The sequence below is a fragment of the Manacus vitellinus genome, unplaced genomic scaffold (assembly GCF_001715985.3).
Source record: "Manacus vitellinus isolate BGI_N305 unplaced genomic scaffold, ASM171598v3 scaffold_1_pilon, whole genome shotgun sequence".
Classification (NCBI taxonomy): domain Eukaryota; kingdom Metazoa; phylum Chordata; class Aves; order Passeriformes; family Pipridae; genus Manacus; species Manacus vitellinus.
Window position 1 is genome coordinate 47,367,321 of NW_021939396.1, and position 25,295 is coordinate 47,392,615.

Consider the following 25,295-nt stretch of genomic DNA (forward strand, 5'->3'; position numbering starts at 1 on the left):
CAGTGCTTTGCAGCGAGAAGGAAGATGCTGCATGTGAAACAGAGATAATAAACCATAGGTCGTCCTAAGCAGACTAGAAATTCTGCATATGGTAGCTGAACAGCCCAAGAACACTAAGAAACCTCACAGGCAACTCATTCTAAAATTTCATACAAACCAATGCTATGTTTAACTATAACAAGAAAGTGTGCACTAGGTAGTAGGTTTCATTAGAGAAATTTCAGTACAAAAGAGGATTAAACCATCACCGTGTGAAAAACAGAAGATAAGGTGGATTTTTCCTCTCTCTTCTGCCAAAGGCTGGCAAAGATCAGTGAAATTAAACACTGCCCAAGGCAATTGTTAAAAGCAGTTTGGCCATTAAAGTCATGTCATCTGGTGACCCAACTGACCTACATTAAGTCCAGGCTAAAGGGCAATGTCATCTCTCTTTTCCTATAGATAGCATGACTTTGCATCTTCAGCACAGATGGAAGACAACCCCTTTGGCCTTCTGCTTTCCACTGTATCCCTTGCTACAAACCAAAGTTAGCTACAACAAATCTTTTGTACTTATTTGGCCTTATGAGAATTTTAGTTTTGTGAAACAAAGCTGAAAAAGAGCAAATTTTCCTCCTTTCAGGTTGTTCAAGCAATATCTGTCTAATCAGAAGCTGTAGCCCTCCACATACTCAATGATGAAAAAGATTAATAGGTTAATGCAAATATTACTAAAATTGTCTATATAATTATCACTGGATACATTAAGTTTGGATAGTCAGAATAAATGAGACATTATAATAATTTTTCTATTATAACACTAAATGTCAGAGAGGAGGGTACTCAACAAATAATTTACTTTATATCTACTAAATGGTCTACAGTTTTTCCACTCAGACTTGAGAGCTACCATGTCAAAAAATGGGACATTCCTCAAGAATTTTCCCAAAACTTTAATACTTTACAAAGATCCTTCACAATACACAGAAATTCTGTCCCACCAATAACATTGGGTCATTCCAATTCTAATCCACTCCAACGTTACTACGCTGAAGATCCAAGACCATTGCTTGCAGAACCGCAACAGAAGCAATAACAGAATTGTAGAAGCAATAACAGAAGAATAATTCAGGTAGGGATGGATGTCAGAAGGTCTCTATTCCAGCCTCCTACTAACAGCAGGATCAGCTGTGACAGCAAACCTGGCGGCTCAAGGCTTTGCCCAGTCAAGCGTTGAAAATCTCCAAGGATGCAGATTGCAAAGCCACCCTGGGCAATGCATGTTCAGGGTGAAAAGGAAATCTGCTCTACACTTTGTGAGTCCACAGACCATCTCATTACAAGGGCTGTGTGTAGAAATTCCACGAAGTCAGTTTATAGGAAAGAAAGTGGATGAGAAAAGAATAGTTTTGTACTGGTTGTTATCGATCCCTCTTTTATGTAGTTATTGAGGAGAGCCCCCCCATCTTATTCAACCGCTGTTTCTTACAGCAAATGGTGTTCATCTCAAGCTGCTTTAAGAAGATATAAAGTGGTTAAAATCATGCAGCCTTAAAGGGGTTCATCAATTATTTCTGTGTTCTGCTGTCCCAGAGAAAACCACTTCATCAAAACCCAAAGAATATTCTTACATTTCATTCCATTTCTGCAAGACAAAACACTAATTTACACTGCAATAGCTTTCCTGTTTGCCAACAAAAAACATTTTGAAGAGTTGCCAGTGCACCAGAAATGAAGTTTATAGCTTGATCCTGTAATGTCTGTGCCTCTTCATCAGCCATCTTTGTTAATGGGAACAAACTGCTAGGTTGCCTAATGGGTCAGTAGAACAGAATTTGCATCTTGTCCAGATTATGCAAATTTATAACCCGTACCTGCTTCGTAGTGTGCTATTAATCTAGAAATCATATGCCCGCTAAAGCATTAGGGTTTTTTTATCCACAAAGAGTAAAAATTATTCCCTTGTTTGAACTTGGCACACACTAAACATTCCAGCAACTAACTCATCTTGTTGGTTCTACCCACACTTCCAGTCTTCAAAATCTTTTAAAAGAACTGAAGAAATGCATGTGATATGTAAGAATGCAAACAGCTAAGTCAAGTCAAAGTTCAATTTGCTTTTAACAGCCCAACTATATGAAAAAAAACCAGACACTTGTTTTCTCTGTTTTCGCTCTACCCCACTAAAGGATATTGAAAGATCTAAAGGTATGTAACAACTAAATCCTTCTGACTGCTATTTAAAAATAAGGCCATTCGAACATCATCCATTAAAAAAACCAAACAAAACAAAACCAACAAAAACAACAAAACCCCAACAACAAACAACAGATTTCAGCAAAAAAATTAAATCAAAGTTGCAAAATTCTGATCTCAAATTCACTGTCAAGGCTGGCACCCTTGCTTATGAAGCACTTAGTAGAATGTCCTGGAATCTCAGTGACCAGCACGTTGAAGGCAAGACCATGTCCCAAATGATTCATGGAAGTTTAACTTTCATACGATTGTATTAACATATTTCAGTTTGTCCAAAACAATTACTTTGAAGAGGAAGGTTTCTGTTGGATAGACTCCTTTCTTAAGATTATCATGAAAGAGAAGTTTTCAGAAGAAATTAAAAACGTAATGGAAAAAGCTGACCAAAAGGGATAAAAATCATGCTAAAATTACAAGAAGAGGTAGAATCAAAGAAAAAAAATACATTAAAAACCACATTTTTGTGCAAGACTTGCTCCTGCTTTTAGGATGGTGTAGCAGAAAAAGGAAGGAGCAAGGTTGGTTTTCATTCACAAAGTGCAAGGATTCCTTCAGGTACAACTTTTAAATTATATTTGGTTATAGTTGGAATGCCAAAGCATACACAAAGTACTCTGATACCCTCCCTGCTCCCTATAGTGGAGGCCCCCTCTGGACTCCTCTGCACCTTAGAGACGAGTGGGTGTTCATCCCTGCTCCAACAGGAAAGGAAAGTACAAATTACAGAATGGAAAAATTCTACCAGAGGGGTACTAGAGTCTCCTTCCACATTAACTTTCAATGATTATTTCAAGTTTGGGAAAGAGCAGTCTGAATTTTCTGGTTTTTTTTTTTTTTTAAAGACAAGTTCTTGTGGACCGTTCCATATTCAAGTCTGTCCTTAAAAAGCTTACGCTTTAGTGACTTTTTTTTTTCAACTAAGGAATTTACAAGCACCCCTAGTAAGCTTACAACACATTGAATACTAGCAGGTTTGGTTCTCAAAAGCTTCACAAGGTATAAAGAATTTGTTTTCCCTCTTGTTCTACAACCTTCAGGATATTGAAATAAAAGAAGCACTGTGTGACAACAGGTTTAAAAAAGTTTGAAAAGAATCCTGAAAACAAAATTCAAAATTTAATAAACAATTATAATTCTATGCACACGGTGTAATTTTTTTGAGTTGCATACCTTATTTCTCTTATGCACTGTACACATTTTTAAGTGAGATAGAAGATGACTTTTCCTTCTATAACCTCACAAAAGTATCCATATTTTCATACATGCATATACATTCCTTCATTCAGTGTTTTGTATGTATCAGGAAGATTTAAATCTTATTGTAAACAGCTTATTATAAAGCTAAATATTGACAGACATTTTGATGTCAAATCACATCTCTGCCCAGGGCAATGTAATGACCACAAGTGCAGAACTGTTAAGAAAAGGACCTAATCAAATTAAAGGCTTCCCTACAAACACCTAAAAATTATAATTTGTGAGAGATGCGTGTCAAGCACCTTCTGTCCTTCATTGCAGGGAGTAATTCAGTCTGCATTTGGCTTCACCCCTGTGGCGTCAGCCACCCATCTGTTACCTCTCTTCTTCTGGGGTAATCTGCTCTGTACTTGTCTGCACACTGGCCTCCTAAGTCTTGCCTTCCTCAAGAAAGTTGCCTCTCGCTGATATTGGGTGTAGTGAGAGTCGTAACCAACATGGGTAAATACTTGCCTGGCTAAGCACAAACCACTGTCAGCAACATCTGCAAAACTGTAATAAAATGGTGCTCAAAAGGGCCCCTCCTGCTTGTGACTCCAAAGAAACTGTATTTAGCTGCAAATGAGCAGCAATAAAGTTGTATTATACAATTTACTTTTATAAAGAAAGTAATCTAAGGGCATACTCTCAGTCTTGCCTCATTAAAGACAGCAGGAACACTGGTGGTGATTTATTTCAGCAGCATGGGGATCTCACCCACTACGTGGGTTTGTCCAGTAAAGGGCTCTGGATTATACGACAACAGACTCATTTCAAAGACACACAGGGAGAACAACACCTATATTTGGTCTGGCAGGATTATTCTCAACTAGAAACATTTCGTTTCTGTCAGGCAAAAAGGACTCATTACATACCATAACTCTGCCACACAGCACAAATTATGGTGATGTAAAGACCTCACTACATTCAAGAGTCAACATTTACACCAATTTTTTAAAAAACAGTTCTCCTAGCACAGATGCCAAAGATGTTTGCTGCAGCAACACACTAACTTTCAAGAAGCCAGCAGGTACTAAATCAAATGTCATATTCCTGGAATATATTTACAAGTCTGACTATCTCCTCTATAAAAAAGTTTTCCAGGGAAGATGTGAACAATCACGTTTCTGCTTGAGCTAAATCGACACAGAGGAGCATCAATATGTCTGTTTGACTACAAGAGTTCTGCCAAATTTTGTTAGAAAACATCATTTCCTAATTTTCCCCAGATGCTTAATTTTTAAAGTACGATTTCATAGATGCAGTAACACAGCTTACAAGATTCAAGTAACTGTCTCAAATGTACTATAAGCAGAGAGGCAATACCCCGATGCAAATACAAACTTCAATTTATCCATGATTCTCTTGTCAGAAAAGGCACTAAGTCACATCTGGTACTCCTCACATCTGTATTCAGAGTTCTGTAATGGACATGCCTTAAAAAAGCATTTTCCCATGCCTAAAATCCCAGCACTAAACCAGTGTGACATTTTGTATGTAGCTTCTGATAAGTAGCAGTGAAAATTTAAACAAGAGAAGGTAATTGATTAATTACATCTATTTCTACTATATTTCTTTTTGTATTTTTTGGTCCCCATTTCAAAAGGCATTCTTTAAATTGCCCTAATCTGCAAACAGCAACAATAAGTGTAGCAAATACTTGACAATGAAGATGTAAAGCCTCTAAAAACCTGTTACCTTAGTAACCATGGGAATGCAGGAGAATAAGAATACGAGGAGTGTCAGGACATCATTCTGGATTCCACAGGGTTTGAGTTGAAATACAGTCAGCTTTCATTAGCTTTTTGTTTTTCCCAGTAGGTCCTTGGACTTTGAAACAAAACCTGAATGACAACTATGAGCAATTCCAGCCTCACTCCTGATCAGCCACACCAAACAAAACAGGTCTTTTTGCTATGAACCCCCCTCCTTTGCACCCAACAAGCCTCGAAACAAACATCATTTATGCTGCTGACCCCTCTGGATATCACTAATAAATTGCATTCTAAAAAGAAGAGTAAAATGAAGAGCTACTTTCATGGGACTTAATTCACTTTAAACAAGCATACTGCAAGAAAAATAAAAAGTCAACATATCTTCCCAGGATATTTTCATAAACCCACAGTTTATTTACAGGCTTTATGAAGTATGTTAATTCAACACTAACACTAAGTAGAATTTAGCTGTTCATTTAAGTTCATTATGTTCATTACACTTTACTCATAGAGGAGGAAAAGAAATTGAAGATAAAGAATTGAGATCCATGCCCCACCCCCATCAATGTCTGTTGGGAGTCTTGTGGCCAAGATAGAACAGAACAAAGATCTCCCAACTGCTGGCTTTAGCTGGCTTAATTTTAGGTCCATCCCCTTACTCTTTGCTGTTATCTAGTCACTTGGGAAAACAATCTGGAAAAAAGCTCCAGTTAAAACCGTTGGAAAAATGAGCAAGAAACTCAAACTTGTGAGGAAAACAGTAGGGAAGGAAAAGAACATACTTTTGCTCAGGAGGGGATTAAAAAAAGAAAAAAAAAAAGTAAAAATAATGGCCTACTTGGTCATCATGTGATGACAAAAATACTTACATCAAAAAGACTGTAGTTCAGAGATACTAGCCTTACCTTGCCTTACATTGATTCATTTCTTTTTCAACTGATAAAGTATTTCTTTTCCATTCACAGAAATTACCATTCCAGGACAGCATTGATATATGCAAGAGCTACAGCCTCCACATATTTGCAGTCTTCTGCAGTCATTTACATACATATATTAAGTAGTACCACACTGTGGTAACACTTGTTTCACATGCAGTAGTCCAGATTGTCTTTTTTTTTTTTTACACTACATTGGATCATATTAATCATATTAATATCATCATTAATAAACACCAAAGTTACACCCTCAAAGTACTGCTTAGAGAGCAAAACAGCAGTGTATCTCCAGGCAACTGCAACTTCCAAGTTAAACCAAACAGAATATCGAGATTAAACCAAATCAGTTACTATATATGGAATATATATGTACTTTATATATGGAAGAACACTTTCTGCATGATACACTCAAACATTTTGTGTATATATATATATATATATATATATATATATATGAAGGAGTTGCTATTCCCCATTCCTGAGTGCCTGAGTGGGAAACAAGCTCGTGTCCACAATGGCAAGGACATCCATAACAGCAATGAGCCAGCAGGTTACAAAACAGAACATTTTATTCAGACATATGCAGAAGCAAGGCCATCCCAGGTTTTGAGACGTTAGCTTAGGCCTCAGAAGTCCAGCTTTCAGGTCAACCACCTGCTCGGGTTTTTTTTGGTGGCTCAGTTCTCTGAGGCAACGAGGAAAAATAAGCACAACCATAAAACATTTCTTAGGAGGAAAGGATGTGAGAGGAAATGATAAGTTCTAAGAAATAAAAAAAAAGTTTCCTAAAAAGATTTATTTAAATTAATTTCTTTAGTATACAAACAAAATTCAGAATATTATTAAAACCAGGCATGAGTCTGCATATATAATAAAAAAATTTCTTTCCAAGCTTCCCTGTAATCTACCCCATCTTGCTTCATTTCTTTAAGACTGGTGGCACACACAGTTTCTGTCTGGCCTGGCATAGCCTTGACTGCCAACCTGAGCAGAGTTGGTTTGCTTGCCACTGCTTGGCCAGCTGTTGAAAGGGTTCCTCCAGCAAGGAAGAAGGCAGATTCTCTCCCAGCAGTATCTACACCCAGAAAGATTCTCCAGTGAAGAAGTAGAAATGGAACCAAAGTTAACTTAAAATCAGTCAATTTTGTCTAACCATCATGAACAGTCTCCCTGAATCCCACTTCTTCAATGCAGAAGATGAAAAAACAGCTAAAGCAGCAGTCACAAACAACCCCAGAAATTTCAATCTTTTACAGAGAGTGCTGCCAACTACTAATCAGTCCCATCACCCACAGCAATTATCCAATAGGCACATTAGAGGACTGGAAGACCACAGGGCAGAAGGGACCATAACAACTGTTCTTCTGCAACACACTTCTAGAGGGTGAAAAGTAAATAAAGCTTCCAGAAGTGACCTAAGTAGAGCAGATGAGCCAGTAGCCAACTCAACATAAAGCAAAGATTAAAGGATGAGAGCAGCCCAGTACGCCCAAGGCCCTGAGCTCTTCTAAAGGTGAGTGTTTACCTGAGCAGTAACTTCTAACACAGAAGAGGTTGTAATGGACTGTGACATAGTCGGCCATGTAACTCCAGGGAGGACGTGTGTTTGGGTTTGTTTTGGTTTTTTTCCCCCAAAGTCAAAGTTTCAACTTCGTGGCTTCAGAAAGCTATTTGTTGGAAACAGAGGGTTCCCTGAAAACCTTTGCTTTGCACTTATTCCCTGGAAAGCCTGTCAGTGGTGCTGATGGCCAGACCTTCCTACAAGAAGGGAAGCTTGGCATTTTCGGCTTTGATGCAGGTGATTTTGGAGTTGGGGATGTGGGCTGGGGTGAAAAGAGTAACATTGCTACAGTGCCCAAACTTTGTCCTGCAAACCACAAACAGGCCTTTTTATCACAGGAGAGGAAGATTTCTCAAACTGGTATTAAGGATGACACAGATGCCAGTTCTGTAAATGGAGGCTGGGTCAGAACTGCAATAGGAACATTGTAACAATGACATCCGTGAAGAGCATACATGAAAAGCAGTTATCATGACCCTACCCCTGTCCTACCCTTCCCAAAAGAAAACCCCTGCCCAGCACCCTGACACTGAATAAAGTTCCTCTGCCTCTGGTTGACTGCATTCAGAAGGGAAAAAATACACATAAATAATTCCATCCTTGTAGCAGCAACACGAGAAGGTGAATGCAAGCAGATGCCAGTCTTGTACAGACCTCCCTTTCTAGAATTACTGCCCTCCTGTCTGTAAAGCAAGCCACAGGTGCTATGCCTTCTGACTGGCAGATCTGTAGATGCTTTTATCTGGGAACAGAGGACACACCAGACCTGTTCTAATGGGAGAAGTACAGTACAACCCAAGCAGAGAAAGCACAAAGATAAGTGCAGGCCTGTATTCTCACTGCTCTGTCATCTACACACACCATGAACTCAGCTGCTTTCCCCAGATGCTGAAAGAACTGGACTTTTTGTCAGTTCCCTACAACTTGAGCTATACACCTTAGTAATGCTCTTTTACGGGAATAGAAAAAACCTGGATCAGAACAAACACTCATCAGTTTCTCTCTGCCAGATACAAAAACGTGTTCTAAATATCTAGAACAGGGTTTTCAAACCTGAAATAAAATTCCCAAGTTCTTGGGGTTTTTTCCCCATCTTACAGAAACTCATTCTGCAGGAAGAAATAGAATTTAATCAGTACTCAAACCAGTTCAGAACAGTTCCTTCACTGCCAAGTTTAAGCTCCCAGGCCAACATCAACCTAGTTGGCACTAGTTCTACAAGTGATTTTTTGATCTCAGTGTAATTTCAGAACAGACTGAAAATACCCAAAAGGCATGTTGGTGGTACCTATCACTTTCTACCAAAAGAAGGGTAAAAAGTAGCACATATGAACATTCAATTAATTTTACAGAAGCGATGTCTGTACACTTGTCCAGTTTACAAAATTTCCAAACCAATCCCAAAGTAGGATTTCTCTACCTAACAGAGGATGTATGTTTAAAAAGACTTCACAGTATATTTGACATTAATGATTGGGGAAAAAACAAAATCTACTCAGTACTGATCACTTCCACCCTATTGTGTTACACTGCACTAGATCAAGGGATTCACCGCTCTAAAAAGCAACCTAGAAAAAGACATCATTTTTTAAGTGGATAAGTTCCTCTGCCAAATCCCAGCATATGCCAAACAAAAAGCAGCAAAATAGGGGGAAAAGGCTGAGGGTGGGATGAGGAAATGGGCAACCAACAAGGAGGATGCAAGGGCTGATCAACCAGCGAGCCACAGCACTGTCACACAGGCTCGTTCTCGTTCATGTGGTTTCACATGAACCTTCCTTATTAAGTCAAATCACAGATGCAACTTTCTCTTAATAGGATGAAAATCTGACAAGTATCCCTGACCCAACACTTCACAAAATGAATGTTCAGTAGGGACTTTGCCATCAAATTCAAAAAGAGCTGAATCCCACATACATCCAGGACCGTGCTGGAAAGCTGCAGACAACAGCTCTCCTGCCTGTGGAAAGCAATCTGGAAAGCATGTGGAAAAAATAGAAGAGAAAAGGAAATCAACTTTTCTAACACCTTCAAGACTGTGAAGTGACTTTTGGGAATTACCTCCAAATTTCATCTTCTGAGTGACAAGTAGGCTAAACTCAAATAAGCAAAGACTTGTAAGATGCCAAGACATTTGTATGGAAGGTCTTTCCTTCTCACACTCCTCCATAACACAGCATTGTGTAAATGCTCCTGGAAAGAGTTTCACTGACTGAAGGAAATAACAGTGACCATCATTTTCCTGTTTCACTGGGGAACTTCACTATCTTTTGGTAGATATTACCTGTCTCCTTGTGTCACATATGCCTTATTTTCCCTTATCAGATACTTGGAACTATGAACTGCTTCTCTGAATGCTGAAATTCAGGGCAGGGGAGATAATAGTACCAGAATGCTTAATAAACAATCACAGCTACAGAGGACACAGAGATTTGCATGTGCGTGCACCTTGTACCTTGCATGCATAAAACACTCTTGCTTTTGTGGAAAAATATGGGCTTCTGCAACATTAAAAAAACAGATGACTTAAAACTAATCTGAATTCAAATCTACTGATCACCCTACCACTAAGCAAACATCAGGAGGTACTCAAACAGAGAATGATTTTCTGACAATTAAGCAAGAACAATAGCAAATATTCCATTTGTAATTAAGAATCTGGGTTTTGTTTTCACAGAAACAGTGGGGATTTCTTCAATAGTAACTTCAATTAACTTCTGCTCCCCCCCACCATCACAAGGTTTAATGGGCTCAAAACCATGGCTGCTTTTTCCCAACAATTTCAGGCTGAAAAAATGTCTTATTATGTCTTCTTTAAAAACATTTCAATTACATTTATTACACTTGCCTTCTCTAATGCAGGCATTTCCCAAGAGGAAAGAAAACAAAAACCAAAGACCCAAACCACAACATAGATAAATAAACCCCAGTAAAACCACAGTTAGTAGCCTCAGAAAAACCAAAATCCCTTAAACATTAAAAAAAGAAAATTAAAATTAATAGGTCTGTTTTTTGGTTGCCACAAGCCAACCTGCTGATTCAGGGCAATGTCACCAACAGTACTCTTATCTGTAAAGGGTAAGAATCAATTGTTTGACAGAAACAAAGGAGAGCTCAACAGGAAATCAACCAGCTTGGGACAGATGGTCACTGAATCAAGTTTCACCCCTCCCCTCTCCAAAAATAGGCTTAAGAGGCATTTTCTGTTACCAAGCAACAGCCCAAAGGAAGGCATAAATCTTTTCCTATGTATTATTCCCCTCCTCCCCAACACACATACATTTCAATCTAGTAGGGCAGTACGTTTGTGGGTTTGTTTATTTTCCACATAACAGGTAGGAGGGTTTATTCCCTGTGACGACAACGTGTTTCTGCATGCCCGCTAGACATATTTCTCTTTTTTAAGGCAAAAAGGAGGTTAACTGTAACCATGCCATGAGAGCTACCCTGAAGCTGGGTTACAAGCAGGGATCCAACGCTAGTTAGAAACCCCTCTGTGTTCGGCCAAGGTTCACTGGAGACCTGAGAAATGACTCCCCAAAGAGGGGAATTCTCGATGACTGTTTTATATAAAACCAACAGACCCTCATCACACCCTGACAAGAGAGGTTATCATTTTTTAAAAATCATCATGAAACGCTGTACTTGCTGTAACTCCTAAAAATCCATAAAACTTAATTCCCAAAAAAAAGCACTGTGGTATCTTTAATATAGCATACAGACCAGAGGACTTTCAAACCATTAGAATTTTCAGAGGATTAATTATCTAGTACATCAACCACCTTAAGTGACAATTGGAGTATGGGAAGAGTAGGAAAGGGTAATCAAAATTTACTGTTCTGGAAGGCTGGGGAAGAAAGAAGTGTGGTGGGGAATGGAGGGGAGAAAGAGACCCGAAGAGGCTGTGTGCAGAAAGCAGGGAAGAGGGGGAGGGGAACAGAGCCCGGGGGTGAAGGACAGCGCCTCTGAAATTCAGATTAGCATCCAGAGAACAAACCAGTTTGCTTGACTCCCCCTATCATACAAACTGGAAACAGACCAGCAGTCTGCAAAAACAGATGGAGTTAAATTTAGCCACACAAAGAGTAATCTGCAACAAAATTAAAAAAAAAAAAGGTTTACAATTACAACCCTCACAAAAATTAAGAGGAAGAAAAAGTCTCACTTGGGCAACAAACTGGGTAATCATCCTTTAAAAGCGCAGAGCCTGGATTACCACTGACACATACTTAGACTACTAAAACATATGGCCAATAAAAGAAAAAAAAAAAAGGAGAGAGGGTATGGGGGGAGGGGAAAGGTTGTGACAGCATGCGGTCTGCAAAGGCTTTATTTACTCTCTCCTCAGCTATTACCTGCTTTAACCAGCTGAAGACCTAGCGAGGCACAGCCTAGGCTATTTTCACTGGGTATTTCATACGCTCCTGTAACACCAACACAGATACCCCTTAGCACCTCGGTGGTGGGTAAACAGAGCCTTGGCCACGGGCTGCTGAACTGACCAAGGGCCTTGGACGGGCCTTGGACGGGCCTTGGACTTTTGAATCCATTTCACTGCAAAGCCACCTCAGTGGAGACTCTGCCCTGGCTCTCTACAAATGGCAAACAGTTCTCACAGGGAAACTGGAGACTGTGATGTTTAAATTCAATTAACTGAAATTAAGTTGATTGAAATTAAACAGAAGGTTTGAACATAAAAGCAAAATAACTGTTTGTACGTATGACAAGAACAAAATTTGTTCCTTGAGATCTAAAGCTTACTGACAGAAGCATAAATCTGACCAGGAGACTTGAACTCAGAACCCTTTAGGCTCAGCCATAGAGCAAATCATTACTGTCATATAGTGCTTCAAAAGCTCCCAGGACAAACACCGCCCTTGGTTTAGAGATAGGGAAACTGAGGCACGTAGAAGCCATGTGCCATTTCTCAGTGGCAGAATGCAGAAGCAACAAGATCTTCTGCAGACCCAAGTCCACATTGTAATATCACCCTGCGCATTCAAAGGAAAGCAAGTTGTTATTTATGTAAATTCATGGCCAACATCAACATTTTTACAGCTGTTTTTCCTGGCCTCTTCACAGCTTAGCAAGAGACCTGTAGCTGAAATCCAATTCTTTACCAAAATTAGTCTCTCCGATCAGGTAGGCAATGATAGTTATCCCAGAGTTCTTCAGGAATAAATATACTTGTTTTTCTAACACAGTCAGAATTGGACTAAATAAGACATGGACCTACAATGCTTCTCTAATGCATGTTAGTAATTTCTCGTAAACATTAAATGAATTACGGAATACAAGGGGTTTGTTTCTTTTGAACATCAGTGTAAATGGCACGAAATGTACCATGGCAACAAAAGCCCCATACTCTTTACATGCTAGTATATAGACCATTATCCAGGAGAAAAATCTACATTGTAATCTTGCATAAGCATTTATCACAGTTTTAGAATAGGCTTTTTCTCTTACATTCACATGTATGTCCTTTACCCTGCTCTGCCATGGTAAGAGAGAGATAACCACCTAAGATGGGAAAGGAAGGTTGTTTCCATTTCCCCTCTTAAGTAAACTGTCATGCTTTTCAGTGACCAAAGAAACTTCCTTATTCCTTGGCCAAGATGGAATCCCTCGATACATTGCACATTTTTTGGTTGAAATGTAAAGGGACACAAGTTTACCTCAAATTTCCCTCAATAATTCCATGATTCTATTAAATGAGGTTTGAGAAACCTGCTTTCCAGTATCTTTTTCTTAGAAAAATCACAAAAGATTTTCTTTTAGAAAAATCACAAAAGATTTTCTTTTAGAAAAATCACAAAAGATTTTCTTTAGATTCTCTAGCTCTTGAACTGCTAGTTCAGAACTCTAGGTCTTCTAACTCAGTCTATTATTGTATTAACTTTAACTTGACTTTTTACCTTGAACTAAGCCATTCTTCAGTAAAAAAAAGCATGTCTCTGTAAGTGATCCAAACAAATCCCCATCTTTTTTGCCATGGAACATAATAGCAATTGGTTGTGTTCAGAACATGAGAATATTTTTCAGTTACCTCTGACTTGCTCTGGTCAGACATATCAAGCTTAAGCTAAAGGTACAAAAACATGTTTTCTCAATAACAAGTAATTCAGTAGTAGCAGAAGTGGGACCCAAACATGAATTGAATAAAAAAATCTTATTAAAATCATAATAGTCCTCCTCTCCTAGGAATAGGAATAGAATGATAAAGAACAGTGATCCTCAGTTAAAACTTCTGCTAAGTAAAAATAAGTTTATCTGTAGAAACAGAGAAGGAATTACAAAAGATCAGGGATAGGTAAGTCAGTAATAACTGCAAATAGAACATTGCCAGCCTCATTTCCAAAACAAAGAAAATCTCAATCTGAACATTATCCTTCATGAGGCTCTATGGTGACATTGCATTTAACTGTTTACTCACCATTTTGATATCAACCTATTTCAAAAGAGGCCCTTTCTCTTAAAACTATTTTCTCCTTATGTATTCATAGTTTGGGGCTATTTTTCCTGGCACACAAAATGACAGTATGGACATAAGATTCACCTGTGTATTCTCTTATATTTGCACACTGGCTGAAAGAAACACAGTTTACGTGATTTATTCCAGATTGAAAGACATTGTGACAACACACAGAATAGACGTCATTTTCAACATGCATGTTTTAAGGAGAAATTTATCAGTCCCTCTCAACATGAACTGCACTTTGGAACAGGTAGGACAGATTTGTTTTAATGAATTTATCCTGAGGCCAACCTCCTTCCAGGCATATGGTCTCAAATACACTTTCTGTCCTTGGGGCAAAGGATTAGTTATGAATCATAAAACAGATATGCTTTCTGACCCTTGTTAACTTGCCAGTCAACTTCTTCCTAAGATGGAGTTTTTCAAAGAACATTCAACATGCAGTTGCCAATTTCTAGTTCTTTCCCTCTTGCTGCGTTTTTTTGTAAAACCTCAATTCCCCACAATTTATTCAGATAATCATTTGGAGCACGAAAAGGTATGTTATCATCCGGACTCTATTCCTCTCTTCATAATTGGAACCAAAAAGCACAACCCTCTTCTTTCCACACTTGGCTGTTTTTCCTCTACACATGGAGCATGTTCAGCTAGAGCAAAACTGCTACCCACACACTGAATCATCACATAAGAACCACTATGTCCAGAAATATAAAACATATGGACACACATGCAACTCAATTATCAGAAAGATGCTCAAGGGCATGTCATTGAGAACTCCAGTTCCCAAACCTCACCAATTAACAAAATAAGAAGTAGAAGCAATTGATTGAAATAACAAACAAATATCTCCTTTTAATGCATGCTTTATTTTAGTCCTGAAAAAGGTTTAAAAGTAATAATACTGGGCTTATTTCAAGTTTTTGTAGAGTAAAATATTCGATTATGAGCAATAATCTAGACAGACAGATTTTAGACAATGTAACAATGTCAATCTACCAGGTATTGTTATTACCCTTTGATGCTCAATCTTCCATCCCAGACAGGCCAAACAACCTCTTACAGAATCACTCAAGCTTTGCAGCCTTCCTATTAACATGTGCCCAGCAATGCCTCAATCACCAGACCATTTCTGTGTTGCCATCAACTAACATGACAAGACCAGCAGAGAGCTGTCAGGAGCAGAACTCAGAGGGCCCCTCCACTGATGTGTGCGACTGGATCTGCAATCAGCATTAATTTCTGACAGTATACAGAAAGCACATCTGGCACACAGTGGAAAAATGACCAGAAGGAAGACAGTGGGAAGCAGGTTATCAAAACAGTTCATGCTGCCACTAGCCAATTCCTTGAGTATCTTTGCAAAATCACTGTGCCAGATGAATTGTCTCAGGAATTTGTATCTTACCAATAGGGAACACTGCCAAGTTTTATGGGTTTTGTACTGCCCCACTTTACAACAAACAACAAAAATCACAGAATACTTCAGGTTGGAAGGGACCTCTGAAGATCAACCAGTCCAACCTCATAGTTTCGCAGGGCCACATTGGAAATCAACACACTATTCTGGTGTATTTTGGTTCATGGCTGATCTGCACTGATAGTTTTGACTTATTATCCTGTCAAATCTAAATGTGAGATTCTCAGTAGTTCTCAGACTACAATGAAACAAGAACTAAAGGTCTCTTTCTTGAAATAAAAAGGCTGAGGCACAAAACAGTTTTTCTCAAAGAAAATTAAATGTTTTATCAATGCAAATACTTTATCTGTTTCTCAATATACAGTTTTTGCAATTTGGACAAACCACTGGGACCTACAAAGCAAAGATCCAGCCATGTCAAGGTTATACACTGAGGTTCATGCCGTACTTGTTTACACAGTGAATCAGAACAGAGAACACAAGCTTATGATACCAGTATCATCAGACATCAGAAGTATCAAAACTATGCAGCATCTGTTGCATTCTCCTCTCTTTTTCAGCCTTAGAAGCCTGAACTGCATGTTGTTGAATTCAAAGTTGAGCCCACTTTCACAGGAAAATTCAATTGAAAAGCATCTGGAAGAATACGGTCTTTTACTGAAATAAGTCCCAGGTCCAATTCTTATTTATAACACTGTTGGGACAGCATCCTTTAAACACAGTGATGCAAACCTGGTTCTTTTGTTCATTTGTTTGTTTGTTTGTTTGTTTTGCTTTCAATCAGACATCAAAGCAACAATGTTAGGATGAATTTTCAACTGTTCTGAACCTACAGGTTATGTAGATCTGCCTTTTTCAGCAGAAGGAACTCTGGCAACACACACATGCAACTTCACAAGTTCAACTCAGCAGTTAATCTGTCTGGACTTAGCACATAATCAGAAATGGATTTACTACAGTGACAGCAAATGGAGCTGAAAACCTACACTGTACTGTCTAGGGGAGTGCTTAACCCCTATCTCAAATACAGCCTCCCTCTTTCTACACCAAATCCACATGACAATTGGAATCACCCCAAAGCCAAGCTTGACAGAAAGCCAGCCAGTTTTGCTGTAAATGAAAACTGAGCATCCATCTGCACAGTCACCAGGCATCTCTCAATAAAACAACCAAGCTGGACAGTCAGCAAGCAGACACTGTTCATTATGATATCTGAGAGCAGCCAGAAGAATGCCTTTTATTTTTCCTTCCTTCTCAGGCTTTTCTGCCACAAGGTCACATCTGCTGTTTAAAATTAAAGTGGGGTTTTTTTTGTGATGGTCTTTGTTTAAGATCTTCCAAGGCATACTGTTTTTAATAACATTATTAATGGCACATCTACTATACACTAACAACTTCTGGACTATAAAGGCAAAGTGTGAACACAATATTAGAGTTCAGACCACTATAAACCATCTCAGCCAATCAATCATTAAAGAAAAAGAATCGTTTAAAGACCCATTAAGATACTTGACCAGTGTGATATTAGATGCCAGCATGTCCATTTCTCTTTCATATATACACATACATGTATGTGTACATGTACAAATATACACACTATCCTCTCTAGTTTGTCAAACCTACAGCTTGGAAGGTTTCTGGAGGAGACAACTGCCCATGTATTTTCCCATGTAGCACCCAAAACACTCACAGGCATACAGTAAGAAAGAAAAACATTACTAAGTTAATGCTATAAACAAAAAAAACCTCTGTATGTTTAAATGTCCTGTCATTTCATAGAAAATATTCCATAGCTCTTGACACAAAAACTTGTAACAGCTAATATTTTAATCTTCCTGTCCTTGAAATCCTCCTTGCCTCCCATATCTGCTGTAACCATGGTTGTGGACTTGGAGGAAAAAGGTGAAATAACAATGCGGCAGGCAAGTCCTCTTCATCCTCCTCAAGAGTCTTGGAAACCACGTGCTGACTCTCCTAATGAAAAAAAAAATGGCAGGAACTAACCTCCAAAATTTGCTGAAACTGCTGCAAAAAGGACTGTGAGGAGATGCACATTTTTCACTCTGAACTTCTGCTTTAAATACCCCATTGGTAGTTCTGTGTCTCTATCCAAGGCATTAAAGTCTTCTTGGATGGCTTTGCCTTTCCCTCCCTTCTCCTTAGGTTTTTCTTCAAAATTGCTCCTCTGTGGGATGGCACTGATCACTTGGCTAATCCACCTAATTTCTTACTGTTCTCACAGTCAGAAATTTCCCTTTAAGAGACTAAGATTAGGAAGAGTAATAATGTCTTAACATTTCATCTACAAATAAATATTTGAAAGTATTTTTATGAGAGTAGGAAACAACCATGTTCTTAAATGTCACATACAATATGACTGGCAGGAAGTTGTTTCCCTCTTCTTGGTGCAGTGCACTGTTGTAGGTCAAGACCTACTTCCCAGTCTTCTCAAAGGAATCACCTAGTTGCATTAAGAATTTGATTCTATGTAAGTGGTTTAAAGAAATTACAAGATTTAGCTTCCTCTATGAAACAGCTGTTCTCCAAGTGGACTGAAAGTGTAAAAGGGCAGGAGAATAAAGCCACCTAATGCTCCAAAGCAATGCAGTATTTGGGAGGCTTCCTGGCAAGCCACAGGGAGATGATCAATGAGGCAGGATCATCTGTAGCAGTAAAAGTAGAGCTTGTTCTCCTGAATGGCAAAACTGAGATGCAATCGTACACTGTAAAACATGCTACAACCACACAGTATCACCAAGGAGATAGTAAGTAGAGAACTAACAGCAACAAAATACCGAATCAGCAGTAGAAGGACACAAGGCTCAGGACAGGAAATGGAGCACTTGGCTCTCTGCAAATCCTGAACTGACAGTCATCAAGATGAGGTTTTCTCACAGATGCTCTTCATTCTGTGACATCAGTAGCATGGGTAGGCAACAATAATGCTCATAAAACTGCTGTGAATGTCCCCATTTCACCAGTGATGCCTGTGTAAAGAAGTAGTTGCCCAGATTCCTTACATCACCAGAAGCAGCTGAACTCAACTTTTTGGATCTGCTCTCCCTTACCAGTACAGCATCTCTCTGAAGGGGGTATGATGGAGAAAGCTCCAAAGAGCTTAGATCTCACTAAGGCCAGAATAGTGTGACACACTTTGCTTTCTAAAGAAGTGATTATTTCCTCTTTACTAGGAAGATTGTGGAGGATCAGGCACACAGCAATTTCCAAGCACTCTACTTACTCAATTACTCTCGACTGATAACACAACAAGGGACCATACAACTGAGTACACACAGTCTCACTGAGCATTGGCATTACAATTGCATGTGAACCATCTCTATCTTTTAAAAGGTAGCTAGAAATAAAAGGGGGTATGAAAGAGAATTCTACCAAATTAAAAGCATATTTTAACTATCAAACTCCCAGAAAAATTCTCCTTAGCAAGTTTTGAAGTTGGAGGTAGCATTGTAAAAGAAAGGGGCAGGGCCAAATCCTAATATCTCTCAAATACATAGAGCGTAAGAGGAAAAAAGTGTTTCTTATTCACACTAATACTTTTTTATGAACCCAAATGTAAAATTAGTATGGCTCTATAGAAAAACATGGTCTTCCAAAGAAAGCTACTTATTCCTCTGAAGTTTTGGAGCTGTACACGCCATTCAACAGAGAAATCAGTGCTGCAGAGGGATGTGCAGCAGAACTCAGTGCAAAAGACAGAAGTACTAGTAAAATGTTCAACAGCTGAAAATAGTCAGCCATCGAAGTAACAATTTCACACTTTATGTTCTAGGGAGGTCCTATTACTTTTGGTGAGATGTACAGATAAGTCTTCATTTAAAAAAGAAAAAAACCACTATTAATAGGGGGTATTTCAGACCGCAGTTACATTCAGTAACCAACTTGTTCACTTGCTTCAAAGTGCTCTGGTAAGATCATGCCAAGGGTCTTGAAAAGAGCTAATTACATACAATGATGGAGATAGGAGACAGAACAGAAGGATCTCTGCACAGCATTTTATAAAACCAGTCACTCCAGGCTTGTTGACGGAACCAATGCAACAGATGTCTGGTAATCTCTTAAGTAACAGTATCTTAGGTCTGCCCACACTGTTTTGCTGTTCATAGCTCCATCAGTTCGAAAAACTACCTCAAAATAACCTCTCCAAAACTTTACATGAGGAGTATTAATTGAAGGTTTCTATCAGATCTTGTCATATTGACTTAGGTTGCTCACTACCATTTTACTCTTCCTGTGATTTTTATGTCGCAACATATGGTTGTTCCTAGCTTTTGTATTTTATGAATATTTTATTATCTAGTGAAGTATAACTGCTAAAAAAAGAATTTAAATGCAAATTAACCAAAGCATTTGACAGTATATGATGCAAAATTTTCAGATCTATGTTTTTTTTTCTTAAACCTCTGAAGTGCCATGGAACTTAATGTTAACTCAGTGAGAATTACATTAAATACAATTCAATGAAAGCCGTGATTTACACAGTCCTTTATGGCCTCTCATGTCCCAAAAATATTTCACACAAGTTGTGACATTACTGTGTGACAGAGCAAGACAACAGAAACCATCTGACAAGGCTTCAGGAGTCATCCAAACTAAATCACATTTTAACATCACAGAATCATTTAGGCTGAAAAAGACCTTTACGATCATTGAGTCTAACCATTAACCCAACAGTGCCAAGTCCACAAATAAACCATGTCCCTAAGTGTCACATCTACACATCTTCTAAATACCTCCAGGAATGGTGAATCCACCACTTCCCTTACAGTCTGTTAACGATGCTTAACAGCCCATTCCATGGAGAAATTTTCCCCAATATCCAACCTAAATCTTCCCTGGTAGAACATGAGAATATTTCCTCTTGTCCTATATCTTGTCAGCTGGCAAAAGAGATTGACCCCCATCTCACCATGACCTCCTTTCAGGTAGTTGTAGAGGGTGAGGTGGTCCCTCCTGAGCCTCCTTTTCTTCAGGCTAAGTAATCCCACCTCTCTCATCCATTCCTCACAAGACTGGTGCTCCAGACTCTTCACCAGTTTCATTTCCATTCTCTGGACACGCTCCAGTACCTCAATGGTCTTCTTGTAGTGAGGGTCCCAAAACTGAACACAGGATTCAAGGTGCAGCCTCACAAGTGCTGAGTACAAGGGGACAATCACTACCCTAGTCCTGCTGGCCACACTATTTCTGATCCAAGCCAGGATGTCATTGGCCTTGTTGGCCACCTGGGCAAACTGCTGGCTCATGTTCAGCTGCTGTTGACCAGCACCCCCAGGTCCTTTTCCACCAGGCAGCTTTCCAGCCATTCTTTCCAAAGCTGTAGCGCCGCATGGGGTTGTTGTGACCCAAGTGCAGGACTAGGCACTTTGCCTGATTAAACCTCATACAGTTGGCCTCGGCCCATCAATCCAGTCTGTCATTTCTATAAGAACTCCATAGTTCCATTTGTTACTTCCAAGCCAACAAAAACAGTGTACAAAATCTGGCTGTTCCCGCAGTGATTAAAAACACTGTCATCCACATGTTCCTCCAATATACACTCCGTATTTTTTCTTCTGGATGATAAAAACATTAATTATCCTATTTAATTATTAAGAATCTAATGTTACTTGATTGTTTGCCACTGCAAGCATCTTCACAGAATGGCTCCTTGGTTTTGGGTCATCTCTACTACCTACCCACAAGTTCAAATCCATTAACAGAGGCTATACTAGCCCTGCTCACAGTTGCAGATAAGCCTTTGCAATGACTCACTGAAACTTAACTTAGTAGTTCCCTCCTTATTATACAAGGATATTTTCAGAGTTCTTAGAAATAAAACGTATTTGGGATATACAAGATATAAAATTGGTCTATGAATGTATCTCCACACAGAAAACAGCATGAAACAAAATGATCAGGTTTGGAATTTTTAAATAAATAAAACTGAAGTTACATTAGGCAAAAGTGTTTTCGAAACATATTCTTACAAGCAATACTTTTCTCAACACTTTAAGGAAAATAATGACAAGACAGGATTTGCAGAAAATCAATTATTCTCAGAGAAAATAACACATTAATTGTAAAAATTTAGTGTTGTTTTATGACTGCCACTGTAATCTGTTCCAGAATATTAGAGATATCTTAATTGCTTACTATATCTACTGAACTCTAGTTCACAGGACTAATTCTCTAAAAGACATGATTGTCAGAATGTCACAGCTTATTACTCCCTCATTTGTTGGTCTTCCCAACAGTCATCCTTCTCACAATTCTGTTTCAGAAGCAAAAGAAAATGAGTCTTCTGCATTGCATGCAAGAAATGATTATGCAGGAATAGGAAAAACACACACATCTCAAAGAGGCTATCCATCTGAGTCACAAAGCCAAAAATCTGAGATATTTTTTACCTTAATGATTTCACAGTCCTTTTTTACAAGTCAAGACGTGATGCCTTAATATCATGTCCAAGCTCCATGTTTTGTTAATTACGTCCTACCTAGCTAAATGCCCCCTGTAGTTTCAATTAGACACGGTATTCTTCTCACTTCCCGTCTTGATTATTGTGCACTGTTGCTAAGCGCTAGTTAACAGTTGCCACATTCACCCAAAGTTGGCTGCACTTCAGTAGTCATTCAAAGAATTAAATACAAAACATATGGTACAGAACCACACAAAGTATAAAAGTACTTTTTAAACGAGTCTAAAATGCTTAAAATGAAAGGTACTACAAAATTGGTTACACCACCGAAAGTAAAATCCTTACAGTCCTATGCCCACTCCAAATTTCCTAGAAATAGTGAAAATTAGAGAGAAATACATTTAAAATTTTTTTTTAGCTTTCAATGATAAGATTTCCTAGAGTATATTTTTGACAATATATTGAATCTAGTTTTACATTGAATAAACAGCCCAGTATTCATAATTTGATAGGTTTCACAGTACAGATTTCCCTTAAAGGATTGTTTCATTCTCTATATCCCATAGCAACTAATTAGACTGTCCTAAATTACAGTCCAAGTTTTCTTTTCCCTTGTATCTGCAAAATACTTTGGACATGACTTGTTGAACTGCCAAATATCAATGCCAATAGCTATGAGTTTAAGAAGACCTTGAACCAAATGTGCTTTTTTGAATTCTAGACAAACTTTTCACACGGTCAGATCACCTCTCCTTTCATCTGTGATGCCCTCATGAGATCTTAAACTTCACATATTTTAATTATCCCAGTAAATCTTGGTAATCCGGTTGTCTATTACTGCTTATTTCCTTTAGTATTATATCCTGAGCTTAAAAACTGCCTTACCAAAAAACCCCCTCACAAATTCTAATTGTTACATTATCTACAGCCAAACCCAACTAATAAAAATTCCTAGTATGTACAAACTGGATTTTACAATTAAGTTTCTTTTTTCTGTTAAACACCTTAGCCAAAAATTTGTTTTGTACGAACAGTACCAATAGTAAGCAAAAACATACACAGTATTTGTTACACGTACTAACAGATAACTTTCGGGGTTTGGGCCCCAACCCTTTAAACAGGTAAGCACATTTTGAACATTATTCATCGACTTTCTTGAGCATTTTGTTGTAAATACTCAAGAATACATAAGAAAAAGTAGGCACATGTTCAAAATCTACAAATGCTAAAAATAAGAAATAACTAAATATTTCTCAACAGCTCTCAGAATCCTCACAAATCCTTATTCCTTTGCAAAAGGGTATTTAAAAAGTTAATCCACCAGTTCCATAAGTGCTTTTGTCCTATTCACAAACATATTCTTCAGGATAAGGTTTAATATTTGCAAAGATTGCTTTTTTAATCCCACTAGCACACATGTAATAAATTTTTCAATCAGTATAAGACACACTCTTGTTTCTTTTAGAGGGTATATCCTTTAACAAAAACCAAATTTAAGTGTGCATTACAGTATTTAAAAGTGTGGAAAGCCTTAGATGTCTTCTCAGAAGTCATATGTGTAACTATACCCACAACTGAAATATGCACCTATTTGCTTCACTCTCAGCTAAAACAACGGTAATAAAGGTAAATAAATAAATAAAGCTTCAGTTATTCCTACTCAGGAAATAAGAGACAGCACTTTCTTCTCAACAGCCTTTTATTTCAGTCTTTTAAAAAGCTCTTTGTAACAAGGTATTAGTGAAGTAAGAAGAATACGAAATATTATTTTACTAATACTTAAAATATCAGTCAGTGGAAAAGTTGGAAGAGCCACTGTTTCAAAGAAAATCAAATGGAATTATGTAGAAAAGTTTCAGAGTATTTAAAGCAAACACGCTGACAAGCAGCAGACACGGGAAGTATTTTTCCATCGGCTAACTTAAGGAGTCTCCTGCACTTCAAACACATCTGACAATTGATAATTGCTAAATTTCAGAATACGGATAAATATTTGCAGGCTTGGGGCCTAAACAAACAGCAACCCTCGGCCCACCCGCTGGGCTGGCCGAAATCCTATGGTTCACGCAAAGTTTTCGTCTTTCGGAGGTTTTCGGAAAAGCCCGGGGAAGCGCCGGGAGGGAAGGGCCAGACGCCAGCGGTACCTCACGGCCCCTGCGTACATCTGTCAGCTGCCGCGGGGAGCCAGCTCCATCCTGGGCGCTTCTTCCCCCTCTATCTTTACTTCCCAGCAGCAAATAAGCCTTGCCGACCGGCCGCCACCGCGGTGAAAGCATCACCAGCGGGCCGCCGTGACACGGCCCGAGGGGCGGCCGCGTACCCAGGGACACCGCCGCCCCTTCGCCATACGGACAGCCCCACGGCCGGGAAGGAGACCTCTCCTCCTCAAAACCAGCCTGCCCACGTCCAGGCAGTGGCCCCCAAACACCCCATCCCGCGGGCCGCCCACGGCGGCTCGCCTCACGCCGGGCGAAGGCTCCGCGGGCGCGGAGGGCGAGGCGGCCGAGCCCCCTCGCCGGCGGCGGCGGGGACGGCAGCGCCGGGCTGAGAAAGAGCTCGCCGCCCGCCCGCTCTCCGCCACAGCCACCTGCACCCCCGCGCCCGCCCCGGGCTCGGCTGCCCGCCGCCGTCCGCCCACAGCGCCTGCTTTGCTCCCACAGCCCCCCGGCCAAGGCTTTCCCACCCCCACCCTACCCCATGGGCTCGGGGGTCATGTCTCCCCCGGCCCGGACCAAAACGCCGGTAACAAAGGGCTGGAGCCCGTCCGGGGGTGGGCGCCGCAGCCGGCGGTGACAAGGGCGCTGCCCGCGGTGCCGCTGGCAGCCCGCAGCCCACCGGTGCCGCCGCTGCGCCCCGCGGGGTGAAACACCGAGCGCGACCCGGCGAGCGGAGCCGCCGCCGCCCGACCCGCTACCTTTGTGCCCTCACAGAAACCGGCGAGAAGGCGAAGCAAAGCCCCGCGCCGCTCCCTTACCTTGCTGGACAGAGAGAGAAAAAGTTGAAGCGCTCTCCTTCTACCCCTCCCTCACTTCTTCTTCTTTTCTTTGTTTTTTTTTTTTTAAATTTAAATGTTTTAATTTTTTTATTATTATTTTTTTTTTAATTTCCCCCTCCCTCCCCGCACACCGAGCACTGCGCTCAGGCAGTCCCGCCCGGCGCCTTCGGTGCCACCGTCTCGCTCCCTCCCTCCGGGTCTCGGTTTCTCTCTCTCTCTCTCGGCGGGAGGAGGGGAGGGGAGGAGAATGGGGCGGACCCGCAGGTGCCGCCCTCCTGCTCTGACAGCAGGGCAGAGGGTCGGGGGGC

At 39.8% G+C, this 25,295-nt stretch overlaps 1 protein-coding gene across 6 annotated transcripts in view; it reads right to left on the bottom strand.

The window, feature by feature from the left end:
* GREB1L (GREB1 like retinoic acid receptor coactivator) overlaps window positions 1-25,051 on the bottom strand; it is a 137,209-nt gene extending 112,158 nt beyond the window's left edge. For all 6 annotated transcript variants that reach the window (XM_018081077.2, XM_018081061.2, XM_018081072.2 and 3 more), the window contains exon 1: window positions 24,967-25,051. The gene's annotated coding sequence lies outside the window, so the exon portion shown is untranslated. The remainder of the gene's footprint in view (window positions 1-24,966) is intronic.
* Window positions 25,052-25,295: the final 244 nt, after the last annotated feature.